Here is a 20,476-nt window from a genome sequence, read left to right as displayed (position 1 = left end):
CTAGAGCTCAAACCCAATACGCATGTGTCTGTGTGCGCTGAGTTTTTTTTTGTGTTCATCACTACAGTAGTGTACTGCATGTGTCCTAAGATAAAAAAGCGTGCAACCAAAGAATAGATTTTGCATTTCATGTCTACACGTGCAAGCCACACGTGTAGACCTGGTCTTAAATGAAATGTGGTCATACAGCCTCAGGCTGGAGCTGGGTGTGTGTGTGTGTGTGTGTGTGTGTGTGTGTGTGTGTGTGTGTGTCTCTGAGGTGGACATGGAGAGGATGGTGGTGTCAGCTTGTAGCAGTTAAAGCCAGGGGAACTGTTTTCTGTCTAATATAGATTGCCTTCTTGGCTGACATCCTCCCACAGCGCTCTCGCGGCAAATCTTCCTCCCTCTCTCAATTTCTCTCATGATCGATCCCCCTCCCTCTTCTCCCACTGTCTTTCCTCGCATCTTCTCCTCCCTCACACCATCTGACAGTTTCCATTTATCCTCCCATATCTCTTTATCTCTCCCTTGGTTATTGCGTTTCACTCCCAAGAATTACTGGACACTGTCATAATTGTCTCTACAAAATATTAATAATAATAATAATAAAAGGCAAAAAACTAACAGCTCAAGTTGTTATTTCTACAGGTCTAGCACTCTTCTCACCGACTTCCCTGTGCATGCTTTGGTGTACAGTTGGGTTTGGTTCGTCACACAGCACAGAATATAAATATAAATGAAATACTAGGATACAGTATACATAGATACAATATAAATGAAATAATGGGTAAAATACAAAAAGAAATATTTGAATATGTACAAGTTGGGAGTACAAAAATGTGCAACTGCTTAACTAGTAATGATGAAATATGTAGATTAACCTATTGTGAAAGTTGCACTTAGTGCAGTATTGTGATGTCTCAGAGTCTTACCTAGCACCCAGTGATGAAGTGTTAAAAAGTTTTATTGCCTGTGGTAGGACTGATTTCTTGTTCTCTTATGCGGGCGGCCCGGCCCCTCAGCTGTCTGTCAAACTGCTCTTGCCGAATGCTCCCCACAAACCTCGGAGTGTCGCAGGATCTGGCGTTCACGAGCCAAGGCAGTGAAAAGGTTGCCCCTTCAGTGGGGTCATGGAGTAGGTCGACTGTACCCGAGTTGAGTACCAGTCCCTGTCCTCACCACACTGTATGAATGAGGGGGGAGGGAGGGAGGGGTCAGAGGCAGGCCAGCAGGGGCTCACTCTCTGCAGCTTTGATCAGCAGCAGCACAGCCTAATGCCAGACAACATCTGCAACTCAGCATTAAAGAGGCCCAAACATTCCGATTAGGGAACACACGGCCTGCTTGTGTACAGGACAGAACTGTGTCAATTCCTGGATGGGAGGTTTTAAAATACCAGCGCTCCAGTGGTGCCTACAATGATTTTTTTTTACAAAGCTAGAGTCTCCAGAGACGTTCTTTTGCATTGTGTTTATAATTCAAATGTATTAGAATTTCATATTTTAACACACATTTAGTAACTACAAAAGGAACAGTTTTGGGGCGACTTTTTTATTTTTTATTTTGTTTTTACACTGCAGATGCAAAAGGCTAAGTAGCCTAGATGAAGAGTTTATCAAATAGCAGGCTAGTCTGTGAAAGGAATTCAAAGCGTTGCCAAACTGTCCCGAATCTTTGTTTGTGTCATCTGGTCACAGCTAGATAAGGTGTGTTTGGGTGGAGCTGGGCTTGTTTCTATGGACTCTGCTCCAATAGAAAGCGGCAGAGTTGTTGATATGAAATGACCTGGTATAAAGTTCATCTCCCTCCAAAATGGCTGAAGCACAATAATGATACTTCCTCATTGGCAATGGTGTCTTTCTATAGAGAGACTTTGAAAGCAAACAGAAGGACACTGCCACAACCCCATAGACGTCCATGTTTTGCACTAATGCACAAGGACCATACTTTGATCCTGACGGTATATCCACAGCACATCATTACTGCATTCATCCTTATGTAGCACAGTAGACCTGCAATAAATCCTATCTTTGTGTAGGTTTGTGTAACAAATTAGTCTTCCGTAAGTGGTGGTGCTGTATCGCCAGTGTTAGAAGTATTCAGATAATTTACTTAAGTAAAAGTAGCATTACCAAATGTAAAAATACCAATCACAAGTAATATTTACACAAGTTCCAAGTACAAAGTACCATCATAAAACTATTCTTAAGCTGATATAATTCATAGTGTAATACATTGCATCCGCAGATGTTCTCTAAAAACCCACTGTGTGCTGTTGTCTTAACACAAACAGCTGACTGCAGCTGGTCAGATTGGAACTAATTTTAACCACTTTATATATTGTTGACTGGTTTGATCCAAAACAATACATGATATTTTAAAATCCAATCATATGTCATGTATGTAAGGCCTTAGTCTTCTAAGTAACTAGTAACTACAGCTATCAGTACAGCATTTATCTGTAATATGTAGTGAATAAAGTAGCATGGAAATAATCAAGTACAACTAATTTAAAATTGTATGTAAGTGTAGCACTAAAGTTAATGGACCACGGTGTGTTGGAGTGCATTGTACAGAGAGGCGCTTCAAATATTCAAATCAATAGCTGAACATATTTCTCAAAAAAAAAAGAAAATAGGCTAGCCCTCAAACTTTATAAGCTTATAAGCTTCAAACATAGGATTTATTACAGGATTGTTTTATTGGATTGCATTAAACACAGATGTACCTAATAAACTGGAATGCCAGTTATGGCTGAGTGAAACTAAAAGTCCAGTTTTGAGTCCGAGCGACCTAGGGAGACATCACTGCACGTGCAGCCAATCTCAATCATTAACATGGCAATTTGCCTGTCTCCTGCTTTTATCTGTGCAGTGTGGTAATCAACCAGGCCCTGGGAAAGAAGTGGAGTTGTCACCTGCCGTACCAGGAAGTTATGTGCTTTGTTGCATGCTATTCTCTTTTCTATTGCGCATTCTTTCATTCTTTTTCTGTTTCTGGTTCCTGTTTTATCTGTGGTGTGTCTCCCATAAATAAAGTCATTTTATTAACTCTCACTCAACTGCTAGCTCTCACTGCTTGTCCTTTCCTCTGACTAAAGACTTGCCCTCTATAGTTCTTTTTTCCCTCTCTCTCTCTCTCTCTCTCTCTCTCTCTCTCACCCCCCTCCTCTTTCCCTGTCAGTGCCACTGTGTTCACATGGCCCCTGCATGTGACATGAAGCTGAGCCAAAACACCCCGGATGCCCGTTTCAGCCTTCCACTGTTTCAGACCTTGTTAAATTTTAAACAAAACAAAAGGAAAGGAAAGAAGAGAGGGGGAGAAGGAAAAGAAAGAGAAAAGTGAGCACGTGGGGCCCGGGGAATGTGCAACAACATCACAATCTCATTCATTCATTCGTCCTGTCCCTGTGCATCATCTGGAGAGAGGAGAGCGGCCTTTTAATTCTTACTCTCTCTCTCTCCCCCCCTTCACTCTGCTTGTGTGAAAGGCTTCCTCTCTGTCTCTCCCTCCTTTCTCTCTGCTCTGAACTAGACTGTTTGTAGATTTAACCACAGATCTGGGGTCTGATTACTTTGTGGCCTGTTCTACTGTGGGATCGAAGAACAACTGACTCTGTAGCTGCTGTCTTCATGGACAACTTCCTTCTCAGTTACCCCGAGGCAACTACTCCCCATCAGATGTATTTTTAATACTTTATGGAATGGGAGAATAGTTGGAATTGAAATAATAACCCTCACTATTTGCCTTTTAATTTTTGCTTGTGCTCTTCCCTTGGATGAATCTCGTTATTGCTCCTTCTTTTCCACCATCAAAGAAATACCTTAACACGGCAACATTTTAATTTATATATATCTCCCAGAACCCCTTGGATCCCTGCAACCCAGTGACTCGTTGTCAGATTTAACTAAGCTACGAAAGTCCTTCATAGCTTCTGATAATGAATGGCATTAGAGGTTAAGTACAAACAATAACAGCAATGTGCTCATTCGTGTGTCTGTGCTCTACCCTCAGTGGAAACTGGAAGTGGTTTGACTGCCTTTCATTGTGGATTAGCAGTTAACAATTCCAATCAGCGATACAAATCGTGTCATTGTCACCACACACTGCTCATATAAAGAAGTTCCCTCACATGGATAATGCATCATAATGGACGAGACACTTGAATCTGCTGGGCCAAATTTGTGGGCAAATTGCAACCATCAGAGTGCATTGTCACAGATTTTAGAGTTATTTAGAGAGATTAAGTTTAAGTGGGCCAACTGATTAAGCTCACTGCAGATTTCTCTAGCAGTTAAAGGTTTGAAAAAAAGTGTGTCAGCTTTGGTGTGTTTGTGATATCAAATGGACTCTCATATCCTTGTTTATGAGCAAAACAAGTTCAGACAGGAGCCTCAAGCGGGCTGCAGTTTTCCATCCGCCTAGCAAAATAGTCATCCCACCAATCACACACACCCTCCTGATGATATTGTAGTACAGTACACTGCTCTGGTATTCACCCAGTCTCTTGCTCACCCCACTGCTATTCTTGTAACGCATCTATGAAAATGCTGCTGCCGCCTACTTAAATCCGCTTTGCTCTACTCAGGAACCTGTCTCTCGTTCATTGGTAGCACATGCTCAGTGTGAATACAGTGCATACAGTCCCATCACACACAGGGACATACGTGCCATCTTTTCGAGACACTATAAGTAAGCATGTCTCTTTTAGAACATGTAAATGCATACTTGCATGGCAGGCTATGTGTTACCATGTTAATTAGGGCTGGGATGGCATGCTTTTGTTCCAATTAGATTTTTCAATGATACATGGATGCTGATTTGATTTGTTGCGATTTTCATGTATCGCGATTCTAGAAGTATTGCGATCCGATAGTATTGCGATTTTCTTTTCCTTCTCTAACAAAAACAAAAGTTGAATAATACACTTCTAGACACAATATATTTAGAGGTATATGAGATCCCCTAAAAACTAATTAAAAAAAAAAAAAAAAAAAATCAACATAACATGTTAATCAGCCTGGCATTTATTTCATTTGTAAAGAAGTACATAACACAGCCTTTTCTGCTTTTGGTCTGTTTTGCTGGAAGTGGATTTGATGTAGTTGCAGTCTAGCTTTGAAATCCAGACCCAAATCCGAAAGATTAAGGGTCTGGCATCGAGTAATGAAAGTTGCCCATCTCGAGGGGCTGCACCAAGCATTTGAAAATCTCAGTGCACGCAATTGGATAACACTGTATAAACAGAAAATATTAAGGTATCATTGGTTAAAACAAAAAACAAACAACCCCCCCTCAAAAAACATATATATACTGTGCATACATATATATATTGATTATAGGGAAAGAATACATTTTAAAAATCATCTAAGAAAAAATCTCAATAAATAAGATTTTATTTTCCACCCCTGATGTTAATATTTCAATACGGTGTTGAAAATTAATGTGTGATAAAAGACATAATGATCTGACTGGCTGACTTGTGTTTGCACACACACACACACACACACACACACACACACACACACACACACACACACATTGAAACAAAGTGGTATTATTTGTTCTTTATTCATTTATTTTAGTTTTTTGTAATTTGAGCTTTCTGACACTGTAAATCTCTTCAGATTTGATGCTTGAATCCTCTGGGTTTCCAGTGTTGCCAAACAAGACCATGATCTTTAGAGCTGTATTATCCACACTTAACACAGGTCATGAATTAGGAAGAAGTTATTTATGAAATGCTAAAAATGGCCAAATGTCATTGTATCACATCTCACCCAGTGCTGTGACACAAACAATTCCACCTGATTATCTTTTGCAGTTTTGCGCTTTTGGGACCTTTTTAAATGTCCTCCTATAATGGACACTCATGCTGGCCTTCAGGCTGGGATAGTGGAGTTGTGCAAAGTCTCCATTAATGCCTAAATTTTTGAGTGTAAAAATAGGATTAAACTCTTAAATGTGTCACATACAGAAATTAGGCAAGATTAGTATTGCTTGAGGGATTGCTCAAATCCAGAAAGTAATTTAGTTTAGGATTTGTACATTCCAGTCAGGTAAAATAATTCAGATGGCCTGTAGTTGTGGTTATGACATATAATTGTTCAACTGTAAAAGTTGAGTTTTTGTAAAGGTGAGGTTCATTGTCCTATATCAGCATAATCTGCTTGTGCAGGGACTGCTTTTGGACATGATGTACCATGACAGCAGTCTATCAGATTTACTAAAAGAGAATTTAGCATGCTGGTATTAAGAACAAAACACTTTAGGAAGTTCTAAATGTAAAATGTCTCGCTTCATTTCTATCAGAGACAGGCGTTATTAATGCAGTGGTACAAATGAACAGGGAAACCCGGGGCGACAAACAGGGGAGTCCCTGCAAGCTAATTAATCACTGACATACACATAAACACACACACACACATCCACACACAAACATGTGTACGTGCCTATGTGCATGTGCACTTCACCACACTCAGCTCTCACCTTTTGCATGATATCAAACCTCCTCTGGCTTACCAATTACTGTTGTCATCTCGTCTCTTTAGCCTCGGTATCAGAGGGAGGTGCTGTCAGCCTGCTCCTTTATCGCTTCTCTCCCTTCATCCCTGGCTCTCACATTACTCCCTCCCCTGATGCACTTCCCAGGGGGGTTGAATGCTAGGTGGGTAAGCCTAAACCTCTGTGTCTAGAAGGGGTTTTTTGTACTGGTGCTTAAGACGACAATACATTGCTCCCTTCTCTTTTCTCGCTCTCTTTAAGCCCCCCATACAGTTTAAGGCGCCGCACTTTATCAAGGCTGTATAGAGTGCTGCAGAGACAGACTGCTGCTGCTGCTGCTGCTGAATACAGGCCGTTAGCAACTGCTGAGTGATAGAATGCGGAGGCTAAAGTGACACAACGACGCTGCTGATGAGAAACCCTCGGTGTCCTCAATTTTGAGATGATGTGTGTGTTTGAGAAACTTCTTACATAATTTGGGTCCATATTAATCCTCCCATTTGAGAGGCTAAAACTAAAGGGGCATGCCACCAGTTTTACAAAACAAAATTCACATGAAGTAGTAGTCCTTGTGAAAAAAGTTAGAGAAGGTTTGCTGTACTTCTGGAGAGAGCTGTCCATAGTCTAAAGGAGACCATACCAAATATGGGAATTTACCAGGCAGAGGAAGTCTAACGCCATCAAGTGCATTATGGGCTTTGTAGGATGCAGCAAATTGAAACTTGATTCATAGGAGGAACCAAAAGTCAGAACATCTCAGCCTTTGCTGCAATGATTTAGACCGTTCTTATCTTCCTTTTGATGTGCCCAAACTCTATGTAGATAGAATACAAAATTAGTTATCAAAGACCTTAAAGAATAAGCTGTATTAAAGTGATGATTTTCATTTTTGACGGGAAGCCAAACAAGGGATAAAGGAGCAAAGGCCTCTTCAGGCAGAGAATCTATCCCAATGTGGACTTATATTCTTTATTGGCTTCTGGAATTTTCCTTAATGGCATCTTCACTACATGCTGGCCCGCCTTTGTGTCATTGTGCATGCATTGCCCGTGATCAAGCCTGATTATGAGTCCTCATGTGTTAGTGAGAGAGCTGTACTGTAGGATTGATGGCGAGTACTGCATCATTCATGGGTGTGTGCCACCCTGTGCCTGGACTGCAGTGACCCGTAGCTGTCAACAGCGTATCCTTGAGCGTGATGGCACAGGCTGTGCTGAGGACACACTGCAGGGACCGCTGGCATGTGGAGGGCTGTGGGTGGAGCTAGGGGATGGACTTGCCCGTCTGGGGGCTGGAGAGGAAGCAGTGAACGCAGAGGAGGGCTGCATAGGACACTAATATTGATGTACTATACTATCTGTCCCTTTTGTGGAAGTTCTCTTTTCGCTTCTCTTCCTCTTTGGGGAGTTCAGCCACCTACCTAATGCCACTTAAGCAAGATGGGCCCCGTTCTGAGTGATTTCAAAAGAAGGCCAGGGCTTTGTAAGAATGTGAGGAAAGAGAGGTCAGGTCATGAGTGTAAGCTGGGCTAGAAATTGTGATTCTCTGCAAAGACCGCCACATAAAACCAATCAAACTTTAAATCGGAGAAAGAGAAAGTAGGGAGAGAACAGTTAGAGAGTGTGGACAACAGCTGCAGATATTGAAGCCTGACATAATATACTTTAGGGAATGGGTAAGGGAGGAAGATAAGTTGGAAAAATGAAAATTTCCAGTTCAGCTGAGACCCTCTTTGCCCTCTGAAACTGTGTGTGTGTGTGTGTGTGTGTGTGTGTGTGTGTGTGTGTGTGTGTGTGTGTGTGTGTGTGTGTGTGTGTGTGTGTGCGTGCGTGCGCGCGCGCGTGCGCGCGTGCGTGTGCATGTGGGTGGGCACGCACAAGCAAGACAGAAACTCATTACATAACTGGGCACCCTGGCTCTCCTGCCAGTTTACTATCACACAACAGTAACTCAGTTCACACGTGTGCAGGCTTGCTTTATTTTGTGTGTGAAAGGACAGCCTCCCATTTGTAGTTTCTCACGCATTCATGACCTCCTGATAATTTATTGTTTCCCAACATGGAATAACCGTCTATTTCACACTGATAAACAAGCACATAACCCATTTGAACTTAATCTACATGGAACAGTGTTACATAAGCACATGGAGGGATAATGGGGAAAACATCTGACCTTTTGCTGGCAAGATACTAGACACTTACTGGAAGTGAGAGAGACATCAAAGCCTTCTCTGAGTTGTTAAAGAAGCGATAAGCATTATCATCGTTTAAATAAGGCTGGCACTGTGTGATGCAAGGTATTGTCAGACAGCTTCCTTGCTTCCTCGTCCTCATTATATAGACCTATAGAACTTAATGCATCTCTGCTGAGAAAGAAAGGCCTTTGTTTAAAGGAATCTGCCACTATAGTGCTGCGTGTCTGGCTTTGCTCTTCATAGGATAATATCAACATCTTACTATTTCAGTCTTATCTTGGTAGTTTTGGCCATGATTTCTATCAGTTGCAATGTTATACTTAACAAGTTATTTTCTGAGATTTCGGAATGAGGTGACGATGCTGAAAACTAGCCTGACAAGTAGGGCTGGGCAATATATCGATATTATATCGATATTGTGAAATGGGACTAAATATCGTCTTCGATTTTGGATATCGTAATATGGCATAAGTGGTGTCTTTTCCTGGTTTTAAAGGCTGCATTACAGTAAATTTATGTAATTTACTGAACTTACCAGACTGTTGTAACTGTTCTGTATTATCCTTTTCCCACTTAGCCATTATACCCACATTATTGATGATTATTTATCCAATATCTCATTTTGGAAATATTTTGGGAAAGCACAAATAGTCAACACTGCAAAATCAATGCGTTGTTGATATCAATGTTTTGGTTCAAAAATATTGTGATGTATCTCCATATCGCCCAGCCCTACCGACAAGGCAAAAGGTTATCATCCAATCACTGTAATCATCCATCACAGTTCACAGACTGCATTCTTGGCTGGTCTTTGACCCATTGTTCTTGTGCATGTATGCAGATTACACACATTATCATAACTGATAAAGATGGTATCAAAACTACAAGACCAAGGTTGTAATAAACTGTATTTATCATTTGTCTGGTCATGCATGGTTATACAATTATACAATTGTGTCAGCACAAGAGAACGTAGTGCTTGTATTTAGTCTGTTTTGTGTCTTAATAGTGAAATTTCCAGCTTACTGATTAGCTCACCTCACCTTACAGCTCGTTCCCCTCATGAGTCTTTCTGCCTGAGGTGACAGCATATGCCTTTAGCCAATTCTTTTCTGTCTGTGTATCAGCATATTTATCTATCAGTGCATTTTTTTCCTCCCTCCATCTTAGCCATCTCTGCCTTGCCTTATCTTATTTTCTCTTTCCTTTCCATCCTAAAGCCTACATCTCCCTATGTGTCCATCCCCCTTTCTCTTCCTATAGTCCTTTCTAGACCAGCATAGATCCCAGTATTCCCGCTTGTTGTACTGCAAAACGCAACTATGAACCCTCATTATTTACTCTCTGTACTTGAATTTATGTTTTATACACACGCATACCCACAAACATACTAAATAATTTATTTGCGAGCGCTGTGCACTTTCACAGCCTCACAATCATGCTCAGATTTACACCCATATATTCAATGAATTTGTAGTACGCACACACTAAACAAACTTTTATCAACTATGGTGACCACATTTGCATTCGCTCACACACAAACAAGGGGGTTAAAATCACAGAGCTCTGATGTGTGTGTGTGTGTGTGTGTGTGTGTGTGTGTGTTTTTGAGTGAGTGTTTATGACTGAGTGTGAGTGTGTGTGTGCTCTGATCAGTGGGCTCGTGTGTTCCAATGTAAGGTTTCGTAACACACTCATTACATAACTGCAGCAGGAGTGGAGCTGGGAAGAGGGGGAGAGTAGAGACGGAGCACACATCTATGTACGTCAGTGGCGAACCTTTCCACTGAGAGAGGGAATCACTGGGGAAAATCTTCTTTTTTCAAATACTGATGCCAACACCTGCGATTCAAAGCGTCCCTAATGCAATTCTCTGCTGTGTCCGCTGCATTTGGGTATATTTTTAGTGGATATTGATTAAATTACATGATGAAGCATGTTCACAGAGGGTGTTGTGAAGAACGATGTGGCTGATAAAAAATTTGGTTATTTCCTTCACTTAAGGGCACAGGAGTCATTTATATAATTCATAGCCGCACAATATGATTATATCAACATCTTATGGGGCCTTTCTCATTATAGGTCCTCAGCTAGGCCTGCACGATTCTGGGAAAAATACAAAATCTTTACTTTTTCTTGCCTAGAATTGATGTCACAATTCTCTGCCATGATTTTTTTTGACCATGACAAAACAAAACAAATTGGCAGTACCCAACATTGATTCTTTTTTGGCACCTACAGCACAATGGGCATCACCACAAGCCGGGAAACATAGAGGCTTCAGTGAAGAGAAGGGAGAGCAATGCAGCGCTTGGGAGCATTTTAAACCTATTTTATACAGTCTATGCCCAGAAGAAAGTAGTAGCGTTTGAATTTTTTTTCTTTTAAAATATATTTATTTTCATTTATAATTGTGAACAAGGTGAATCAAGATTGCGATTTTACAATCACGTAGGAGCGAAGTTTAATATTTCATTCAATAAAATTATGGTCCAAAAGGAGCACTAACACCACAGATCTTATGTTGACAACGTGGACGCAGGTAAAGGATATTCCAAAGGCTGTTGCTATATTTACCTAACAGGCTAGGCTAACGTTGTAATGCTAACTTTAGCAAACTGTGGCGTAGCATTAGCTGTCTGTCTAAACTAAACAACATCACCATCCAAGCAGTATTTTACTTTGAATCCAATGTTATTATAAACATAATAAACACACCTGGACTCAGTCGAGACCCAAAGCCATATGACAATGGCAAGATCATAAGCATTTAGGTACATGGAGTGCTAGCAAAAAAAGCTAACGCTAGCATGAGGCATGGCTAACTTCAAATTTCATTCATTTCTAAAACGGTGTTAGAATTTTTTTGACAGCATGGTTTACATTAACGATGGTATTACTTTATTTGTCCTATGTGATTTGTTATCATAAGGCGAAGAGAGAAAATGACATTTACCTCACACAATAATCTGTAGTCACTTGCCCTCCAGTTTGCTCTTTCACGTTCAGCTCCCATACTTTTTGCCTGATTGGTTCATGGGGTTACATGTGAAATCTTGTGCCACTTGCCTGTCTTTCATTGCAGACACGTGCGCAACAGTTCGGCATTTTTTTAGTGATTTATGTCATTTTTTTAATAATCTATTACATTTTTCCATGTCAATGGGAATCAGATAAATGTTGGTACATCAGAACCAATCGCATAACGGGATACCTCAGAACATTCGATTCCCAAGTTGGCCAAACTCTCTATATAAATGTCTCTGCCATAATGCGTTCCCACACAGTCCCTACAGGAGGTGGATGGTAAGGCATTGACCTGATATCTGGAGTTGTACAATGCCCTTTAATAGCAGAGAGCTGTTTAGCTCCCTTCACCCTTGGGGCAAAGGCTAATAACGGTCTAATAGGGAAGATATTGCAGGCTGTGACCTCATTTGGATTCCGCATGTATTTTACTGGACTGATAGAGGAGGCTGTGTGTGTGTGTGTGTGTGTGTGTGTGTGTGTTTGTGTGTGTGTTTCTGTCTGATTGTGTCCTTCCAAGTGACATGCTTAAGAGAGATGGGGTTCGAGAATTTTAGGGCGTCCATCAAACTATTCATTATCCACTCCACCCTCTTTCTGGAGATGGAGGGACATCTCATGGTCACCTGGGCCACAGCAACATATTTTCCCTGAGCACCCCCCTGAGTCTCTCTGGCCCTGGCCTTTAATGCTACATCACCACCTGAGAGTAGTGCAGACATGGGGTGAAAGAGAAGAAGTAGAATAATCACCTCTACTGCGCTGTTTAAGCTGAAAGATGTTCAGTGTCTGACACAGAACAGCAGCAGTTTGCTTTTCCTAGAGGAATTGGAAGCACTCCTCAGCACTCTGGAACACAAAAACAAATGTGTATACACACACACACACACACACACACACTATGTGTGATTTATTGAATTGATGATAAAGATAAATACTAGATTCTAAAGATATATATTAGTTTTGTACATTCCCCATAATTACAATTTTGTGCCTTTTCGTTTTTGAATTCCACACATTTACAAATGGCCTAACCCATCTGAGATACATAACAATTAAATTGTGTGTAATTGTTTATCAGTAAAAGAGGTAATGAACACAAGCTGCAACATGGATGCATGAATAAATACTTATCTAGCTAATCAACGGCGTGTGGCGCTTTTCAAACACTTAGAGTTGTTTATAATGATTTGACTCTGAACTGCACTTTGAGTTGACTTCGCATTAATATGCTGTACGAATTATAGACTCAACACCAGTTCAAATGACTAATAACCAAAAAAGCTAAATTGCAAATTAAAACCAAGTAGCATGAATTTATTTATTTACCTTAAATTTTTCAATCAAGCACCTTTGGACAAAACTAGAGCATTAAATGTCACTATGCTAACAGCAGCATGCTCATTGTGACAATGCTAATCCTTATGTTCAGCCTTTTTATTTTTATGTTAAACTTTTCTAATTAGCACTAACCACAAAGTACAATTGAGGCTTATGGGAATGTTGCAGGTATTTGGAACTGAAGTGTTTGACCGAAGTGTTTGACAAATTGAAATTGTGATATGATAATGGTGCTTGAGGAAAAGTCAGGAGATCACCAAAGTTAGTATAATTCATGCCCAGGGGGACATGCATGTCTGTACTCATAGTTGTTGAGACATTTTAATAGGGGTGGGAAAAATAATCGATTCTTAGATGCATTGCGGTTCTTTCTAGAACAATTTGTTTTTAAAGGTGCCCTGCCACACGTATTTGATTACTTTGTGGTAATGTCTGAAGTTCCAACCACGGACTCTCTAAAAAATTTTGTGTAAAAAAAAATGTCTTGGTTACCTGCTGCTTGAAGCTGCTTGACTCTGATTGGCTAACAGCTAGCCAATGACAGCCTGGCAATCAGCATACTTTACCCAGTGCAACTGGGCAAGCTCATGAATAGTTCAGGAATAGAGCTCAGGCAAAATGACGTCAGACTGACCAGCTTTTGTAATTGGCCTGATTTCTCCGCCTATTTCTTGTCAGTGGCTAGAGCTGACCAAGGAGGTAGCAGTTCATTTTCACCTTCACGACATAACACTAACACATATTTCAAAAAAATGCAGGTAAAAATGATTTTGTGTGGCAGGGCACCTTTTAAATGTGTTGAATTTTATTTAAAAGTTACTGTCTCCAGACATGTACAAATCAGAAAACAGAGTGACTGATAGAGGATAATAGACAACAGCTTAGAGTTTAGGCAAGAGTGCAGAAAAAACTGGCCAAAAGGACTTTTTAAATTTTTTTATACATACACGTGATCTAATAAGACATACATAGAATAATTAGGCCTAACACATATGGAATGTTCATCTACTTTATCACATTACGTCTGACCACCTCATGTTTCATGTTCTATGAAGCCAATTCTCCACCTTTAAACATGACTGAGCCTCTAACTTGGTAGATTAGTGTGAGAGAAGGGGACTTTCACAAGCATGTTTAAGGCTTAAGCTTGGAATGACTACACAAGAAAAACCTCAATAGACAAAACATTTCATTAAAACTTGTGTATGACAAATATTGCATATGTCCAACAAACTTAGATTTATATCTGTATTTTTTAAATCACGCAGGGAACTATACATACAAAAATTGTTGCATCTAGTTGCATGCAGATGGTTTAGAATTGAATCTTTGGCCTCTAAATGGGAATCGAATCACAACGGGCCAAGAAATAAAATCATTGGTAGGGTGAGTAGGATTCATCCGCTGGGAAGCATACATTTACAAAGTTTCATGGCAATCTATCCAATAGATGTTAAGGTATTTCAGTCTGTACCAAAGTGTTGGACCAAACCTAATTAAAACTAAAAATGATCTACGCACTCTCCAGCTCTTCCTTATTTGATATTTTGACTGCTGAATCTTTTGTTTGCCTCAGCTTCCCTGGCAGTCAAAATATTAAAAGCACTCAATAAAATGCTGCACCTGGGACAACCAAGACAACATGGCAAACTCAGCATATTCATGCTGAACACGATTCACAGAAAGGACACACAGACACGTGTAGGCTATGCAGTGTCACGCAGCGATAAGGCATGAACATCCCATCCATTTCCCATGCAAAACCGTACCTTATCGTCTTATCACCTTCACACAAAGTACAGCTTGACACATTTCACACATCAACACCTCAGTCCCAGAGGGCGAGGCAGCCCCTGCTATCTCCATGGACCGGTTTGTTTGAGAACATCTGGGAACAAGAGGATGTTTGAAGGATTATGAGCTACTATTTCCCCTGCATGGTATGGCTCGGCTCAATTTGCTTGCTTCCCATCGGCAAAAGTTTTGGAAATTACCTGGTGCGTTATTTTGTACCACCTCAGTTGAGGTTTCAAGCGAGCTGAGATGATACTAGAAGGTGGAGTTAAAACACTGCAGACCTCTGATTGGTCAGAGAATTGCCACTAACCCAATGCAGGACACACTGCAGAAACTCCCCATTTTGAAATACCTAAAATACCATAAATAGCAGCCCGTCATTTTTTATTCACTTGACCCAGATTTTTTTAAATGGCAGCGCGCAAAACCACGCTGTGGTCAACTGACGGAGCACAGACATTCCGCTGTTTGGTCGTTGATGAAAGCATCAAGAAATAAAATTAAGGAAAGCTGTGGTACCAAAAGTGAGGAGTAGAGTCGAGCCGAAGCCATGCAGAGGAAGTGAGGCATAAACATCACTCAGTCCAGAATCTCTGAGACTGTGGAGGCCTTCCTGAAGATCTCCACTGCGTGATGTGTTTTTTCCGCTGACGCACATTCACAGTTCAACATGGACATCGTTGTGAAAAGTGTGGAGAGGCGAAGTGTAATACGAAGGAAGATGTGGAGCACTGAGAGTCCGATGAGCAGCCTATCAACCGTGACGGCCTTTGCCACCTTACAGCAGGGCTCGTCAACCGCTGCTCAAGTGGACAGTCGACTTAACACAGCCTGTCAATATGGATATCAGTAATCACCACAAGTCATCTGCAGAGAATGAGAAAGAGAGAAGGGATAGATGAAGAAAGAATAAAGGAGGGCAGCGATTCGGGCAAAGAGCCATAGCCGATCAGATGTGGGAAGCACATCCTTCCCTCGCCTGCAACCACACGCCTTTTAAGTAGATACATTTTGACATTTTGTGTGTACGCGTGCGTGTGTGCGTGCGTGCGTTCGTGCGTCTGTGTGTGTGTTTTGTAACAGAAGGACAGTGCAGCTATTTGTGTCTCAGCAACAGCTGGCACTGCTCTGTCTTACATCTATTTCTACATCCCTTCACCACCAACTTCCCTCCAACCGTAGTTTGCTCTTCATGAGTTAACATCTCCAAAACGGAACAGATGATGACGATGTTTGTTTGATAGAGTGTCTCCTATCAATTTTTTTTAATTTTTTTTACAGATGGTTCCTAATAGTAAGGTAGTTAATGAGATACTGCAGTTGACATACATTTTAAAAGACAGAAAAAAGCTAATACCAGAGATACATATAGGGCCCCAATGTAACATTAGAAGAATTTATAAGTCCCGGAGTCCTGCTATCTGGTTCATTGCAGATGTCACCGCCTATAGAATAGGCAAATGTGTCCGTACGCATGCTCGTGCTCCGCTGTGACTTATGTGGGTCATTGATGCCCTACGGTACAGCATGCCCAGTCCTGTAGTGGAGGTGTGCTGATGTCAGGTTGCATTTAGCAGGACAGGATGATTAATCAGGGATGTGTCCCTGTTACTACACAGAAGAGCCAGAAGAATAAAAGCGTTGATCTGTTAAATTGCGAGATGGATGGAGAGAGGTTGGCAGTGGGTACTGATCACTAACAATGATGGATAACGAGTGCAGCAGACATCTGGGAGGCAGCTTTCTAGCCTGGTACTCTCACGTGTCGACCTGGATGTGGTTTGCAAAGATTACACAATGTAAACTAGAAATACATGCTGTATCAATATTCAGAGATATCTTATTGAAGTTGCACACTGCTAGTAGCAGCTAATAAACATTGGCTTTTCTGGATCTGTAATGTGTGCTTTGCAGGCTTAAAGTCCTGAATTAAACTGAAAATGAATAGTGCCAGTTTCCCATTCCTGCAGGAATGTTCTACTCTGTAAGATACTGTATATTGTCCTAGCAGCATTGTTTTTGGATGTATAATTATATAATTTGCAATGCAAATGATCATAGTTTATTAGTAGGAAGCAGAGCTTGTGGTAGCACACATTCAAATGAGTTGTCTTTGCAGGCTAAGACTTTGAGGTTATTTGGCAGTATGTTCAAAGGTTCTGGGAGGTGGACTCCACATCTACTGGATTTGTCTTCAGTCAGATATGCTGTGTTAAAGAGCTGACGCTATTTTAGTACCACTATCTATGGAATCGGTAATACAAGTCGACACAGGAACAAACTAGTCTTTCAAATATAAACTGAAATCTGGACACTTGTACACTTCACCGGCCATCTAAGTTTAATACTACTGTTTGATGTGGTTTAGTTGCCTTACTGTTGTGTTTTCAATATATAACAAGGACTCACTGGAAAGCATGTATTGAAATAAAGTAAGCCGATGCATATACCTAGGAAATGGAAGCATCAAGTGCATCTCTCAGCCAATCATGTTTCACTGTAATATTTACAACTGTGACCAAACCTTTTAGAGCTTTGGAAACCTTCAATAACTTCAATATAGTTGTTGACTCTGTCTGAATGACAGCAGAGAGAGAGTGTGTGTGTGTGTGTGTGTGTGTGTGTGTGTGTGTGTGTGTGTGTGTGTGTGTGTGTGTGTGTTTTCCTGAGCTTGGGGAAAAGGAAGGAAGCCATCTCCAGGAACCACCACACACAAACACACACACACACACACACACACACACACACACACACACACACACACACACAGTACTCTTGCTTCTACAAACAGTAGGTCTAGGAATAGACTGTGACTTCTAAACAAGAACACACCCGCCTTGGAGGGTCTGTCTATTGTTTTTAAATTCATGTATCCCCCCATAGATTACGGGAGTGTTATTTAAGACCGAATCTGTCTTCATTTCAAATCAACAATAGTCATCTTAAAATATTTTTCTCAGATTTTGAGAAGTGTTTGTCATGCTCATCACGCTCATCATTTCTGGGTTAGCGTTCCACCAATCAGATTGGTAATTGAGTTTGACTGCCACCTTCCGATTTAACATGTCAATTGGCCCAAATGAAGGCCGACGGCTCCACCGACTGACGACGCCGCCGAACACACCGAACAGACTCGAGTCACTAACCTCGCCAGACTGTGCGACGGACGATAATTGGGTTGGCGTGTCAGCGCCTTGACATCATTGCTGCTCAAAATATTTCTAGTGTAGGTGGGCCATGGTTCTTGCATTTGGAATAAAGTCAACTGTCTCTTATAATATCTTTCCCCTAATGGAGGGTCAACAAGAGATCCCGCCTTTCTCTGGACCAACCCTGTAAACAGGATGCTCACGTGGGTGTCCCACCCACCTCCCTGCTTCCTCGACTGTGCATTCCCTTTGCCAGACTGATACGTTTGCCCCCATCCAGTCATCCCACATCCTAGCGAGATGGTTGTAACGGCAACATCCGTACAGGAGAATCTTTTATACTCATCACAAAAGCAGCCCACTCAAGATGTCTGCATAGTTCTCCCTTTGCAAAATCACTTGCTTTTTTTGGTCCATCAACATTCGGTGGGGGCAATTAGATGGATGCACATATGGAGATGGTTAATCACTGTCAGTGTGTGTGTGTGTGTGTGTGTGTGTGTGTGTGTGTGTGTGAGAATGTTAGCAAGGGGAAGAGTAGGAGGAGGAGTAGAGTGTGTGTTTTTGCATATGCATGTGTGGGAGAGCACGTTCCAACAAAAGTTCTAAAAATAGTAGTAATATGCCCATGTGACATATTGAGGCTAAAAGCTTGTGAATAATTTGACAAATGCAACACACACACACACACACACACACACACACACACACACACACACACACACCCACACACCCAAGCTCAAAATTGAAAATATGTGCCTGCTGGTTAACTCCGCCAGCGAGCAAAGTTGGAGGGGGTAACCGGTCTGTTCAGTCAGCAGTTGGTTGTCCTTTCTGTTAGTAAGATGTCACATGAATTTGAAATTGGAACTAATAGCTCTTAGTCCGGGAATACTTGAGTAGATTTTGGTGGTAATCTGGAAAATACGATTCGGGTGTAGGCCCACTCGTCATGCTGCATTCATTTTTTTTCTCATTTTATTTAAATTTGCAGCAGATACATAATGTTTCAGATAATTTACTTAAACAAAGAAAACATTAAGTATAAGCATTATTTTCAAAGGAAACACAAATAGCCTTGATGATATCAAAGGATTAATATCTAATATAAAGTTGTATGGGATGTTTTTTAAGTACATGCTGGTAATGTTTCCCTCCTGTGATGTCTTCAGTTCGCTTCCTTATCTTAATTTCTTTATCTTTCCTTCCCCATGTTTCCTGTTAAAGTTCAGTTCCCAGTTTAACTCACTTATCTACACTACTTATTCTTAAAGTGAATATGAAAGTGGACAGCTGTTAAATCTGTCCGTTGCCTTGTAAGGCTATTTGTGTATCCAGCCAGGTGCACTAGTTACCGTTTCTACCAGGAAGTGGCCCGGCAAAATGTAATGGACATTTTACCTTAAGTGATTGTGGCTATATGATTCAGATTTAGTCAAACTGTATAAGATTTGTTTAAATGCTGTGATTGTGTGGTTTTCTTTAGGCCTTTTTGTCCACTTAAACTTTTAGAATTTGGCTCTCAACCGGCACCTGTACCACTCATGAGTGTACACATAGTCCAGATTATACAATTACATTCATTAGCACTTATTGCATTTCATGTGGAGTGGATGGTAATGATGACCCTTTGATGAGAAATAAAACCTGAAGTTTTGTTCGCTCCACGCTCTACTTGATTCCGAGGTGGTATTAAATGAGTGTGGAGATCAACAGTTGAGGGAATGGGGCACGGGACAGAGACGCAACAGTTTGAAGTATGGCTGGATGATTAATCAAAAATGTGTCGACATTGAAATTCTGAAACTGTTAAGACATAATTTCAAGTAATGTGTACTTACATTTCAATTTTATACATTTTCAATAAATAGCCATTTTGGCCACTTCTACCCAGGATCTCGTTCTTTCGGTGCTGATCCTCATCCCAGCCGCTTCACACTCATCTGCGAACCGATCCAGTGAGTGCTTGATAAGAAAAAACATAACATCCAGTAAAGAAATTGCTTCTGATTTTTAATCCTAAAATACTAGCAGAAACTTTAACTATTCAACAGATGACGTCTTTGTATAATTTTCTACCATCTCAAACTAAACCCAGATACCTCTTCAAAAAAACACAGAGCATAATGTCTATGGCTCTTTGGTGTTGAACATCAGTTTTGATATTTTCCCCTAAAACTTACTCATTTTGTAAGTTACGATTGGGAGATGCTAGAATTATCATTTAGTAACTTTCTTTGGGGATTTGGTACAAATGAAAAGGAAGTGTATTAACTGCTATTTCTCTGTCCCTGTAAAGCAAGGTACATTATACAAATTTGGAATATTGCATATGTCTTATATCCTCATAGCTCATTAAAACATATTTATCCGTAGATCATGATCGGGAGCTTTTGATAACTGCTGTGAAGTCAAGGCAGACTGCCAGATCACAGAGGAAAATTATGAAAAACGGGTTATGCTACTTTAATTGTCATACTCA

General features: G+C 40.8%; 1 protein-coding gene and 1 long non-coding RNA gene across 2 annotated transcripts in view; one reads left to right on the top strand and one right to left on the bottom strand.

Moving 5' to 3' along the window:
- Positions 1 to 20,476, top strand: part of phlpp1 (PH domain and leucine rich repeat protein phosphatase 1) — a 48,105-nt gene that overhangs the window by 7,204 nt on the left and 20,425 nt on the right. The gene's annotated exons all lie outside the window — the stretch shown is intronic.
- Positions 11,550 to 11,831, bottom strand: LOC117953862. Its single transcript, XR_004658701.1, has 2 exons — positions 11,684 to 11,831; positions 11,550 to 11,649 (listed from the first exon to the last, which is right to left on the bottom strand). It is a non-coding gene; the product is annotated as an uncharacterized LOC117953862 (long non-coding RNA).

Source organism: Etheostoma cragini, chromosome 12 (genome assembly GCF_013103735.1).
Source record: "Etheostoma cragini isolate CJK2018 chromosome 12, CSU_Ecrag_1.0, whole genome shotgun sequence".
In the NCBI taxonomy this organism is placed as follows: Eukaryota; Metazoa; Chordata; class Actinopteri; order Perciformes; family Percidae; genus Etheostoma; species Etheostoma cragini.
Note: the sequence above shows the minus strand (reverse complement) of the source record. Positions and strands in the feature narration are given on the sequence as shown.